Source organism: Anser brachyrhynchus (assembly GCF_964034855.1).
Source record: "Anser brachyrhynchus genome assembly, chromosome: 2".
Lineage (NCBI taxonomy): Eukaryota > Metazoa > Chordata > Aves > Anseriformes > Anatidae > Anser > Anser brachyrhynchus.
The window spans coordinates 60,016,478-60,030,009 of NC_137695.1; the positions used below are offsets into that span (position 1 = coordinate 60,016,478).

Here is a 13,532-nt window from a genome sequence, read left to right on the forward strand (position 1 = left end):
CACAATCACTTCGTTTGTTTGAAGCTATCTTTCAAATTCAAGGTGAAGGAGCCTTCTCAACCTGCATGATGCGTTCTGTTCCTGCTTTGGCTCGAGAGCCTTACTTTGCTGTTTTAAGTCCGGCATGGTTCCTAGTTAATTTTCTCATTGCTAGACGAACACCCCCTGCAAATCTTCTGCCTGGGACCCCACTCAGGAAAGATACTGTTTTTGTTTTAACAAATTCTGTCAGGTTAGGGCAAATGATTTCTTCCACTTTTTTTTTTTTTTTTTTTTTTTTTCCCCAGCTTATGCACATCCTTTCTGTGCTTTTCTCTATACTTGATTTCGCATGCCTGTAATGGCTGCTAGTTGAACATCTCAGAGCCCATTCCAGGTATTAATCTTCACAACTGCTAAATTAGGCAGGTCTCCTTACCCACTTTTGGCCCTCATTTGAAAATTAAGGAAGGGATTGATGTGCGCCCATGAAAGCCTGTGGCAAAAAAGCCACTTCTTTTCAGCTAGTGTTTCGTAACCATACTTGCAAGCTGTTTGCTAAAAAGTGTATCTGTTTGGGAGAAAAGCAGTTAATTGTCCCCAGATATTTGACAAGGCTTTTTGGTGTTGGCAAGGGGCATGTACTTGCAGTCACTGTATACCACTTATTGCTTTGCAAGTCTCTTGAGAGCTCAAAGAGGGTTGAAAAATGTTGCTAATTCCTCTAATCTTTCAGCACAGAGTCAAGATGGGGCATGAAGTATGTCATTCATGGGATACTTGAGCAATATGATTGGCTAATGGGGAGTCCTAGCAGCAGGTACAACATTTTAAATACGTGCTGCCAGAACACAGGCTTTTAAAAAGCATTTCTCTTCACCCTCACCTCAATGTTTGCGACACTGTAGATAGCTTTTCTAATTGTAATAAGTCACAACAGGGCATGCCTTGTTGGGCCATAATCATACTTCTCAGGCTGCTGATAGCACTCCTCCTTCGGGTTCATGGCTGGCGTACACCCGAGGAGTGCAATTATGGTACAACAATGATTGCCCTGTTGTGCCTTATTATTCAAGCGAGGCACTGAGGCAAGTGTTTGTGTGTGTGCACATGCAGAGACGGAGTACATCTGAGCAGGTCCTTACCAGATAATTAGCAAACTTGCATTAACCCTATCCCAATGTTTCTTTAATTCAAAGGTTTCTATTATAGCTGCCATTTTATCCTACTTGCCAGCTATATCCCAGAAAGCCCGAGGGCTCCCTATTCCTCTACCTTTTCCCATTTTTTAAATTTTTGTTTTGTTTTAGCATGAATTTGATCTTGAGAGCATCCTGCCAGCCTTGGGGTAGGAAGACGCCCGTTCGTAAAGGGCATGTAAATCACATCCTGTGCTGGTGGGACGTCCCCTTGCATCAGGTGGAGTCAAGAAGGCTTGAGCTTCCCTTCTGTGTCCTGGTGGCCAATAAGGCCATATATGCCCAGATCCCCAGCAAACATACATTGATAGTGCCAATAACCACAGCAGGTCTCGAGAAGCGTCCCCTGCTCTGCTGAGACCCAGACCAGGAGAGCCAAGACCTCATTTCAGGGAAATCCTACTTTTTGATGGGTGGACCTGAACGAAGAGCATGAAAATGAAATGCAGCAATTCTACCAAACCCTTGAGCCATCCAGTCTCCTTTAAAACTTTTTTGCTTTTTTCTTTAGATTTAGGAATATTTGGATACACAGAATATGTAATGTATTCGTGACATACAGAAGTGTGATGTACAACAAGTGACGCCCTTCTCCTGAAGTAATGTCTGCAGCAGTGGGCAGAAGGACACGCCAGGATCAGCACACACTCATTTGTCACTGCAATTTGGGTTTGAGGAAGCTGCTTAATCAAAAGACAGGAAAGACGCATTTCTCTCATTTTTCTAGGATTATGCTCTCAGTTTTGTAAGTCATAAGAACGGAATGAGTTCTATGATCCACATGTTTTTTTGGAAGACCTCTTCCAACACCGAGGAGTTTTAATTGCAGATGTTGTTAAGATGTCATTTTTAACGGCCTTATAAAAAAGCTCTGCCATTTCCACATTCTTGAGCTTTGAGGAGCGTGCATTCTTCAGCTGCTCAGCAACAACAGCCTGTCTCCCTCGCTCCCGAAGATGCTGAGGATGGGAACACTCTATCTTTGCAGATGAGCTAGTGTTTGCCGCTGCGGCATGGCATGTACCCAATTTGCGGGGCTGTATATTTTCCTTTGGGTGCAGCTTTGCGAGAGTTGGTCACAAGTGAGATTCTGTGAAAGCTAACACAGTGTTCCCTGAGATTACAGATCGCGAGGCTGGGGTCAGTGTTAGGACCACAAACGTAAGGTGTTTGAGCTAAAAATATTTGATGGCATCTGCCAAAATGGTGAGATTTTCCATATTTGCTGCTGTGTTCGGCTCTTGTAATGGTTACAGAGGATCTTGGCTCCCTCTTTGTCCTCCCTTGATAGCAAAAGTTAATCACTTGCACATGGACTCCCTTGAAAAAAATATGTAATGTTTACTTGTTTTCCTCTTTCGTGTTAAATTTAATTTCCTCTGCTCCTACCATTTCTCTGTGCTGCAGACCTATTGTTCACTGGGCTATAACACACAGCTGTTTTTTTTATTTCTCCCCAAAACAAGTGATGCCATTCATTTCTTTCGGAAAGGCCACTCTTTTCATCCGAAGGCAGAATCTCTGCCCCGATCCCCACAGCTCTCCTGGATTCCCTCAGTTTCAGTCAAGAGGAGTAAACTTCGAAGAGAGCGAAAATAATAGCGTGAAGCTGCATGGGCCTTACACCTGTAAGCCATTACTGCAGAGGTACAGAAGGAGCGGGGTCTGGGATGCCAGATTCACTTAGCACCACTTTTATATTCACGGGAAACAGGCTAGTGACCTGGTTTGGCTCTTGGGATTTACATCCAGCTGCAGAAAACTACCAGAAGGGACCCTCGTGATGGGGAGACCCAGAGCATTTTGGCCTGACTGTTGCCGATCTTGGCTGCATGGTGCCAGCCCAAGGAAGAGAGAGAAGGCATCCCTGTGCCCCCATCAGTCCCAAAGAAGCCCTCCTGTGACTGGGGCACCCTCAGGAGCTCAGTTTCAGCCTGCCTCCTTTCACTCCGAGTGTTGCCAGCAGGATAGGATTCCCCGTGACTTCCCTCTAATTCCCTAATGTGCTGTTTCGAGATGTTTTGTCTCTTCCTGACTCTGTTTGGTGGTGAGGCATCTCTCCAGTTCTTCAAGGACAAGCACCTCTTGTCTACATGGTTTTCATTCCCACTTACTGGATTTCGGGGCTCAGTCTGGCATTCACTCTTCAGGATGGTCTCTTAAAAGAAATCTCTCTATATCACATATACATCCTCATCAAATTAGTTTCCCCTCCCCTCTGGATCTGCATGCCAACCCTGCTGCTTTGATGTTACAGCACTGAGGAATTTATAAGACATGGTATTTTTTCTCAGCAAGAAAACACGAGCAAACCATCTATTATGATAATTACTGAAACTGATTTACATCTTGTGAAAAGATTAGGCAGCTGCTGCTGCTGCATTGGAAATGTCCCATAATAATATCAAACTTCAGGCCTAAGGAGAAGTACAAAAAGACAGCTTGCAAACCTCTGGATGTATATCTTTGGATAAGTCTCCATGGATTTGCTGATAATGCTGTCCCTGGAAGGATTCTCGCTTCTGGTTGTCTCACCAGGCAGAGGGAATTTCCCCTCTTTGCCGTTGTGCTTCCAGTGAGCTTTGGAATTTGGTAGGACTTTAGAGAATGACAACCAGTGAAAAATTAGATTCAGACACAAGTAACATTTCAGCTGGTTTTACAGCATTATCCAACAAGTCACACTGAGAGCTCTTCCACAAACAAATCTGGTAAGTGTGGTTTCAGAGGAAAGTCTGTGTAATGGGGTCTTTCAGCATTTCCTCTTCTCTCTTCCCCAGCTTTTGGAACCTCATCTTGCAGACACATTTATGCAAATAAATAGCTTTGCATGCATAATCTTCTACCACGGTGTAAATCCTTGAAGCATCTTGAACCTCTGCCAATGGGAATTAACGTGAGTTTTGTCTTTGGCTCCAGTTGGTGTGCAAGGACAGCTCAGGTTCATAGTTTGCTTTCTCCTCCTCTGTTTGGATACCTCTCGAGTAAGGTATATGTAGAGGTGGGTGAAGTATGCAAAACATTTGGCACCCATTGGTGTTACAATACTGAGGTTCATTCCAGTGTCGGGAGTCTAGCAGGGTTCAAAGGATAGCATCTAAATATATCTGGACTATGAAAGTATCACCAACCCGCACTATTATGTATGTAGCAAACTTACTAGTTTGCTCCCACCATCCCTACTGGTTAAAACCAAGAGTTTTTGTATGGCACAGTACTTTGTCATGGGCATGCACTGCTGTCTGGGGCCAGGGGAAGTTTGGTGCAGAGCTTCAGCACGGTCAAATGTTAGTGTAAGCCCTGCTGGGCTTTGTGCTCAGTCGTGTAGGCTATCAGGTGCTGTCAGGCCAGGAGGACTGAAGAAGATGGGCAGCAGCCTAACCCCACAGTAGGTTTTTCAAGTTCCTGTGTGTGTTTAGAGGTGATTTTAGGGTATTTAGGTTCCCTCCGTGGAGGGGAAAATGAGCAACATGTGTTTAGTAATTTTGAACACCTCTAAACTGAAGGCAATGGGAACACAGAATGGATCTTCCATGAGCAAAAAGAGGTAAATTAATCAAATACTTCACTGTATGTATCACTTACTGTGTCATGATGCTTAGCGGGGATGTCATAACTCAAAGTAGTTTGTCCTCTGTTCTTAAAATGGATCAAGAGAGGGCTATGGACATGGATACCTGCCGTAAAGTTTTTATTTCAACACACTTAAAATGCTTATGCCAGTACACAAGTATTACTTGGTGAAAAAAAATAAATTTAAAATAAAAGACTGGCCGTAGGTAGCACTTGGCTGAAGGCAGTGGTTAGTGCCCACATACCTCAGAGACTGCTTTCTAGAAGATGTCCTAGCCCTTTATATCCCTAGATACTTTGTCCTACTTCTTGCAGCAAAGTTTATTATTGTATCTGTCCAAAATGAAGGTTATGCTTTGTGTTTAGCTATCACATCTAGACATCCCTGTAAGGGCTGACCAGTACAAAGGGAAGGGTTATTTCACACGGTGCTGCCCATGTGCTACCGGGGCACCAGTAGCACCTCTTCCACACCCTCAATTTCCCGGAGCAATTTCTAATCTCACAGAGGCTCCTGGAGCTGCGGCAGAGCTGCAGAGCACAGTCTAATGTAGATTACCAGCATTACTTGACTTGTTTGCTTAGGAGCTCACTGGCACCAGGTTTTCCCTGATGGCTGCTAGGATCTGTGTGGAAAAGCCCTACAGGATGTAATAGGAATCTTTGCAGAAACATTAAGAGGCCCTATTTAAACTGGTCTGAAACCGGTAGAGTTTAATAGAGAGTAATATCCTTTCTATTGTTGTTTTTAACTGTCCTATATAATTCTATATTAAATTCTTGAGAAAGGCTGTAATTCTCTATTAAATTCTTTCAGGCTTTTCCACAAGGGTTCAGTAACATTTTTCATCTTTCCCAGAAGTCAATCACTTCAAGCCGCTAGCCATGTGCACACATCATGCGTACATGCACGTATGGATGTGTGTTGCTCCTCTGGAGTCCCTCACGCGGGGTCAGTTTCGGTTCCCCAACGAGAGGGAGCCCCAGCAGCTCCCTGTGAGCATCCAGTCCCATGGGGAGCATCGAATGCTCATATTCTGGGATAAAAGCAGCCTTTCCGGGCAGGCTGTGCTGGGATGGAGCCTCTGTGTCTGTCTCCAGCTGTGGTGTGAAGGTGGCAGGTCGCTGCCCGGCACCGTGAGCGCGCCCCGCGGGGACACGTGCGTTCTCACCAGGAGGAGTCCTCTGGGGGGGAAGCAGAAGCACGCTCGCAGGAGGCGAGCAGCCGAAAGCAGCAGTCGAACAGCAGCTCCAGCTGAGCTGCCTGGCTCACACGAATTAATCTCCCCCTTTTAAAACATTCACACGCTGATCTGATTTTGACTGCTCCCTTCACCCAGGCGGCTTTACAGCTTGGTGTGGTTTAAGGGGAAATTCCGACGGCACTTTAGCTGCAGATTCCGTTTATCCCAGCACTGGCACTGAGACCACCTGATGTGCACGGTATGTTTGTTTATTTTGCTGATACCCTGAGAAGGTCGTTGGCAGTCTGTTTCCTGCTCTTTGGATACATATGCCGCTGCAATCGCTCTGCTCAATGTACAGCATGCAGGAAATGTAAAGTTCAGTAAACAAAACAAACACAATTTGTGAATCGGAGAATATTTTCTTCTTCCTCCCGGACTGCAGCATTACTCCCATGTGGTGGGTGTATAAGGGCTGCCAAGCCTGCCTGTGAGAAGCTGAGCCTGCCTGGACTCTGTGCTTGCAGCAGTCCCCCCTCCTGTCCAGGGGACACACAGCTTCAGGGGCTGATGGCACTGGCATCCCAGCCTCAGTCCACAGCCTTGGAATTGCTCCTTCTCCTTCTGGAGTGAGAGCATGTCTGCAGTTTGGCTTTGGGGCCTCTGCCCTTTTTGGCTTTGTGCTACTGCGTATGGAGCTGAAGAAGGGAAATGCTCCTTTGGTGTGCAACGGTTGACCATGAGGTGTTTGTCCCCAGAGCCTGCAGCTTGGCAGCTCATCCCCTCCCTGGTAAGATGGCACAGCCATGTCTGTCCATTTATTTGGGGAATGGGAGCACTGTGCCGTGGTGCAGCAGTCCCAGGCTCTGGGGTAACCAGGGAACCTTGGGCCCAAGCCTACAAGCTGCCCGTGCAGCACCCAGGTGTGGTCAGGAGGTGCGAGAGGTACACTATGTGCTTTTTGCTTCACTCACCCATCACCGGAGCCCAGGTGGTGATGCTGAAGCGTGCAAGAGAAAGCTCATCATCTCTTTTTGCATGCCAGGAGGCTGGAATCAGTAAGCCAGGCCCTGGTCTATGAACTCTTTTAATGTCTGGATGTCCAAATCAAAATGTGTGAGTAACAGTGGATAAATAAAAATGTACGGGTATTTGTATATCTATAAATAAATAGGGCATTATATATGGGCTCGTGTATTGAGCTGTTGATGCGTAGCCATCTGCTGGGTTCGTGCCTGCCAGAGTTGTAAAGTACATGAGATATGGAGCAGCTGGGAATACACACAGTGAGATTCACTTATCAAGCCCCCTGACAGCTATGCGGGAGAAATTCCCATACCTGTGGAGTGTGAATGTCTTGAAATTTGGGGGAGCAAGGAACAGAGCACCAAAGTTAACCCATCGGGAAGCGCTGCTCCAGCAGTGGTGAAAGTCTGTGGTGACTCCGGTAAAATTAATGGAGCTGCGGTAATGCAAAACTGTTGTGAGATCGGCATCAGGCACTTTGCTTTTCTAGGAGATATTAATCAAAGTTTTGACCTTTTCCCTGGGAAGTTTTATTTCTTTTTAACTCTGTCCATAGGGTTACCAGATGTGCGGTGTTACTGGGACTCTCTTAGCTGTGCGAGGCATTCTTGGGGTCCCAGCTGATTTCTGCAACTGGGGTCCTTCCTGATCTCAATAAAACACTGGGATTTCCCAGGGGCTTTCCTGACCATCATCTCCATCCTAGCAGCACGTGTCTGTGGCCAAGCATGTCTTCTGCTCCTCTAGGACCCTCGAACCCCGGCTGCCTGTCAGCTGAGAGCCTGGGACAGTCATATTGCTGCCTCTACGGTGGAAAGGTGTGCACTATAACAGCAGTAACCCAGCAGCAGCAACAGTTTCAAGCCTGACATGCGGGTGAAAATGTCTTCATGCTTGCTTGTAGGCTCTCACAGCAGGGGAGTGAAAGGGGCAGTCTGAGTACACCGACTGGCAAAGGGGTAAAGAAGAGAAAAGAACCCAAAAATCCAGCAGAAACAAAGCTGGTTGGGTAAGAAATTGGGTAGGACTGGGAAGCTGAGGGTAAAAGGAAATACAAATTGTATTGGGGGTGTGTGTGTCTTTTTCTCTGCAGAGGCATGGTAAGATTGGAAACAAATGATCATTTATATAATGGGTCTGAAATGGCAACACAGGCTTAAAAGTTAAGTCCAGGATCTTCTGACAAATCAAGGGAGCTGATCTTTGGGCTTGATAGGAGACTCGGACCGGGAATGTTTGGCGTGATTTAGCATTTCCTAATAAAAGCTCACAGTGCCTGACATAGCATCCTACTCTCGTTGAAACAGCAGTAGAATTTTTAATGAGCAAGTGTTCAAGAAAGTGCTTTAATGTCCTCTTCAAAAAGCAGCCGCTCATATTGCAGCACTCCTTAACACCCTGCACAGGACTGTTTTGCCTTGAGCAATGTGTGTTGCTTGGCCGTCCCAGAGCAATGAGCAATGAGCTGTGGCTCGGTCACAGGCCTGGGCCTCATCTCCTTCCCCCTGGGGTCTAGCAGAAAGTAAGGACCTCCTAGTCCTTTACATTAAATAAAATACAAAAATTAGGCCTGGAAGACAACTTCAGCAGCCACCTTTGCCAGCTCCTGGAACCTTCTTTCTTCCAGCTGTGTTTAGTTGTTTATTTTCCCGACATGCAAGTGTTGGCTGTTCGGGCAGAGCACTCTGAGCCGTGCCTATGCCATGTGCCACCGCAGCCCATGGGTGCTCAGGTGTCTGAAGCAGATGCGTACCAGAGCTGCTGGCCCCAGACTTTGTCCCCTCATGTTGCCAGCCTGATTCTCTTGAGTCGTGGCTTGACAGCCTGACATGCTGGGACATAAGCCTGCTTTTGTGAATCATGTGCTGTAGGCTGAGGCTCAGCCCGTGTCCCCTGGCCTTGGTTTTGTTTGCTCTCTTTTTGCTGGATGTCTTCTCTCTGCAGTTGCCTTTTGTCTTGCCATCCTGGATTTGTAGCTACAGGTATTCCAGTGCAACTTGGACATTGCCTTTTGCCCTTATTTTATGTAGCTACTTGACAGCAGGGTAAAATCCATTTGTACTCTGATCCCTGGTCTTTCGTGTTTTTGTGACAAGTGGGCTGCTGGCTCTCACTCTGATCCCTTTCCCTGCACTGCTCCTTCTCTGGGCTGTACACAGGAAGCAATCACGCTTCCCTGGCCCTTCAGTCAGTGCTGAGTAGCTATCTAGTCCTTGGGAAAATGCCTCACGTTGGCATGTGATGGTCCATGCTGCCTGATAAACAACATACTTCTGTCTTCTGTGTCTTTAACATCAATCTCTGGGCTGTCTCTACTGCTGATGTTACTTTCGCAGGCATCCACAAGAAGATGCATTGCACTCGAATTCCCTTTTGGCACTGAATTACATGGTTGCTGCTGCAGGGCACGGTGGTGGGTGGCTGAGTTGAGGGTGTTGGGTTATGACCCCCATTGGGTTATGACTACTGCACTAGTTCCCTAAGCTTGTTGCTTGCCCTTGTGCTCTACAGAGGGTCTTCTTCATGGGGGTGGGAGCAGAAATCTGCTGCAAACATATAGCCCGAGTTACTGACAGTGAAAATCTGCCTTTCAGCACTTCTCCAGGTTTGTATTTATGGTTTTTCGTTGCCTTTTTTTTTTTTTGTTTTGAAGCTGTAGAGATTGAAAATTACAAATTATGCCTTTGTACTCCAAATTCTGTTTTCATGAACAACATGCAGCAGACTTTTTTGGATCACCTCACATGGGACTCCAGGTGTGAAACACGTACCAGTCTCATGAGATAATTCCCAATCTTCTGGGATGACTGCCAGTCCCCCTGAGGCAATGTTACTTTTCCCAATTCAGCTGGAAGCGTGGGGTTACATCTGTGAGTTGCTTCATGTGATCTGATCAGCCCTGGGATTTGCCTCTGTTGTGTCCTCTGGGCTCTCGTAGCAAAGAAGCAAAGATGTCCTGATGGGCGGCAGCTTTGACCCCCAATGGAGAAACGCCTCGAGGTTGTTCTCAGAAAGGTTTCTGGGAGATCAGAGTTAGGAGGGTGTTTCTGGGGGGTGTTGATGGATTCTTAGTCACAGGCGTTGTGGACACATGCATGGCTCCTAGGTCTTGGTCCGAAACCCCACGCAGCAGTTCCCCATGCTGCTGACATCAGGACAGTCCCTGCTTACCATTTCTATTAAGTTTCCCCAATGATGCAGTTCTGCATCTACTCTGACTGTACCCCTGCCTGGAGGCTCTCGGCCCTTGGTGTGTTGTGCCGCCTCTGGAAAGATGGCTGCCTGTTCCTGTATCCCAGGGGTATCTTTCACAACCCCTGCTCTGGTGTTTTCCTTAATGCTTTCCGGTTTCTTGGGATGTTTTGGTATCATAATCTTGAATTGCTTCTCTGTTGTCAGCTCCTTCTGTAATAGCGATGTCATTAGTTACAGCCTCGGTGGCTGGGAGTCTCTCTAATGAATGGTTCAGTTTACCCAGCAGGCTGGGCTGGTGCCAGAGGTATTTGTGACCAGCCAAAGGTACTTGTGTGCTTGCCAAAAGGTACAGCGGAGGTTGTCAGGAGAGCCTCGCTAACTAACACCTTACATCTCGGTTCACTCTTTGGCACTGCTAGCGAGGAATGCTTTTGCCCCAAAGACCCTGTGGAGTACATTTATAATGACACAGGTTTTCAAACTGTGTAATGGTGCATGTCTGACATACCTGAAGTCTTCCTTGTCACTGCTGGGCTGGAAGGCACGGTGGGGATAAAGACATAGCTTTGCTAGCTCTTTCTTCAGAGACTCTGTCATGGATAATGAAGCTCCACATTTCAGCAGGTTCAGGTTGCCAACAGGGATCTGTTTTTAACCTTAGTTTATTCAAGGTGTCTGTCCTTGACATGCATCTGTATATTCAGTGCCTTCCTTTCATGCTGAGAATATCTGGCATCAAACTACACTCCTGTCCAAGGTTTGTCCTGTTCCGCATACATCTCTTTCTGTAAACCCCACGTGATAACATCTCCCGCTTGGTGGGTTTCTCACCACAGCAAGAATTCTCCCAATGACCCTTCAGTGTTTTCTCTGTGCACGACTAAGGTGTAGTTATATGCCCTCAGTCAGCTATATTGTCACTTTTCAGCATTTTTAGGATTGCATTGCAGCTGATTCCACTTTCCAGCTGGAATCAGATGGGTTGAACAGCACGCTTGCAAATATGGAAAGTTAAACGCTTAGCGACCTCCTTCTACAATGTGTGCATACTGATGATCTGTAACATCTGCTAAGATCTTGCTACTATCATCAGCAAAGCTCCTAACAATATACCTACCCAGAAAACGAGAGGATGACTACTTAAAGGTTGCAGAAGAAATAATACCAGTGAAGACATGGACACACAAAATTCAGCATAAGTGAACACAAGATGTGCAGTGGCTTGTACAGCCCCTTGGAGGTCAGTGCTAAGTATGTTTGCATAGCTAGCAAAACTAGAGCTGGTATGAAATCATGAATTGCCATACACAACCTACAAAGGCATCTCTATTATTATTATTATTATTATTATTATTATTGTTTTTGTTTTTGTTATTATTATTATATATACATATAGTAATTCGCTCTTCTTTTTTCTCTTTTTTTTCCCTCCCTATGGTAGCAGGTTACCCTTAAATCCTTCTATGGATTGGTTATTTCCTATTTCTTCCATCTGCCCTTGCTAGCTGGAAGTATTTCTTTGGAGCAGACGCTTTTTCCTCAATAGCCTCCTTGGGGTACTTGAATCTCACGTTTCACAGAAAACCGCAGGTTTCTTGAGGGGATCTAGGTTCACGTGTGGATACCATTATTCTTAGTCTGTAATAAAAGTATATTTTCCTCTTGATGGAGAGGGAAAAGATTGGTTGGAGGGGGATGAGAGAGGACCACTGTCTTTACATGGCCTCATTTCTCCTGGGGTGAGAGCCTGCTAATGCCCTTCCCAGCTGCCACAGGGCTCTCACGATGGTTCATGACAGCAGTGTCTCACTTGTGTCTTGTTCCTTTTCAGTAAGGGAACAGTCAGATGCTTTCCTTTCTCTTTCTTACCTCCCATGATCCACCCTGTGTACAGTTCCTGGTTCAATTCAATCCTTGGTTACTCTTCTTCACAGCTTGAACACTGATATCTGTCTTGAAATTCAGTTCTGTCTCTCCATGCTACCTGATTGCCTCCTATTCATGTTCTGTATCATTTAGCTTGAAAACAAATATTTTTATTTGCTATTGGACTTGCTGAAATAACCACTGCCACAATATTTAATGTACTTTATTTATGGTAGAAATCTAGAGAGAATTAAAAACATATCGAAGAAAAGCAATTGGAATTTACAAAACTCTGTGACTTTGATAATGCTTTTCTCTGAAAAATATTATCTGCAATATGTAAAATGAAATAAGCTTTTATTAAAACAATTGATCACAGAAATGCTAGGCCTGTGGCTAGCATTTTAGTTGAATGGACAGTCTGATTTTCTGGCACTTCCTCTGGCTCCTTCTCTTCCTCACTCCAGATGCTCTCCTCCAGCCTTTGGGAGGGTTGTGACCATCTTGCTGAAACACCAGCTCCCTGCGCCCTCTCTGCATCATTGATGGGAAGGAGAGGAGAGGAGAGGAGAGGAGAGGAGAGGAGAGGAGAGGAGAGGAGAGGAGAGGAGAGGAGAGGAGAGGAGAGGAGAGGAGAGGAGAGGAGAGGAGAGGAGAGGAGAGGAGAGGAGAGGAGAGGAGAGGAGAGGAGAGGAGAGGAGAGGAGAGGAGAGGAGAGGAGAGGAGAGGAGAGGAGAGGAGAGGAGAGGAGAGAAAAACCTTATAATCCTATGACATAGTCAGCTTTGATATGTGTTCTTGATGCTGAGAGACATGTAAAACCCACAAATCTTTTCTGTTTCAGCTGTTTGTCACAATAACTCCTGCATAGGCTTTCTGTAGAAATGATCAGTGAAACCCTAAGTCCCCTGAAGTCAACCGGAAAGCTCTTGTTTTCCTGGCTGGCAGAGGGCAACGACACTAGCACAGCTGTGGCAGTGACCCATTTCATTTTTTTTTCCTTGTGTATGTTACAGCACTGAATGTAGATTAATTTTTATTCCGTGTTCAGTCCCTTCCAATATATTATTGTTAAATATACAGTATCCGATTATCCTGAGTGCACGATAACTGCAAGTAGAATGGCATTAACTGCTCTAAACGAAAGTAATTTGATAGCTAATTACACAGGAGGGAAATGAACAAACCCCGAGTTAGCTAGAAATAGCTAAAAAGCAGGTATTTTGGATGGATTTAGATACAGAATTTTGCTTGACGCCACAATGCATCATCCTGCGTTTATAGCCTGTGTTATAAGAGTATAGCTGGCTGGGGGAAAATTAGCCTCCAAATTCATAATTTCCACTTTAATTACACTTTAGATTAATATTGTTCCTTGGAGTTTGGGGGTTTAGGGCAATTTTCTGGGACAATCTGAAGGAAACAAACTTCATCTGTAGAAAGACCATCCTGTATTCAGACACTTGGATAATGACCCACCTAGAGAATCATTTTATTGTTTTAACCTTTA

The 13,532-nt window shown here is 45.6% G+C and overlaps 1 long non-coding RNA gene across 1 annotated transcript in view; it reads left to right on the plus strand.

Moving 5' to 3' along the window:
- LOC308190622 overlaps positions 1-3,948 on the plus strand; it is a 74,065-nt gene extending 70,117 nt beyond the window's left edge. The window contains exon 6 of the long non-coding RNA XR_013947371.1: positions 1,690-3,948. This is a non-coding gene — a long non-coding RNA (uncharacterized lncRNA). The remainder of the gene's footprint in view (positions 1-1,689) is intronic.
- Positions 3,949-13,532: the final 9,584 nt, after the last annotated feature.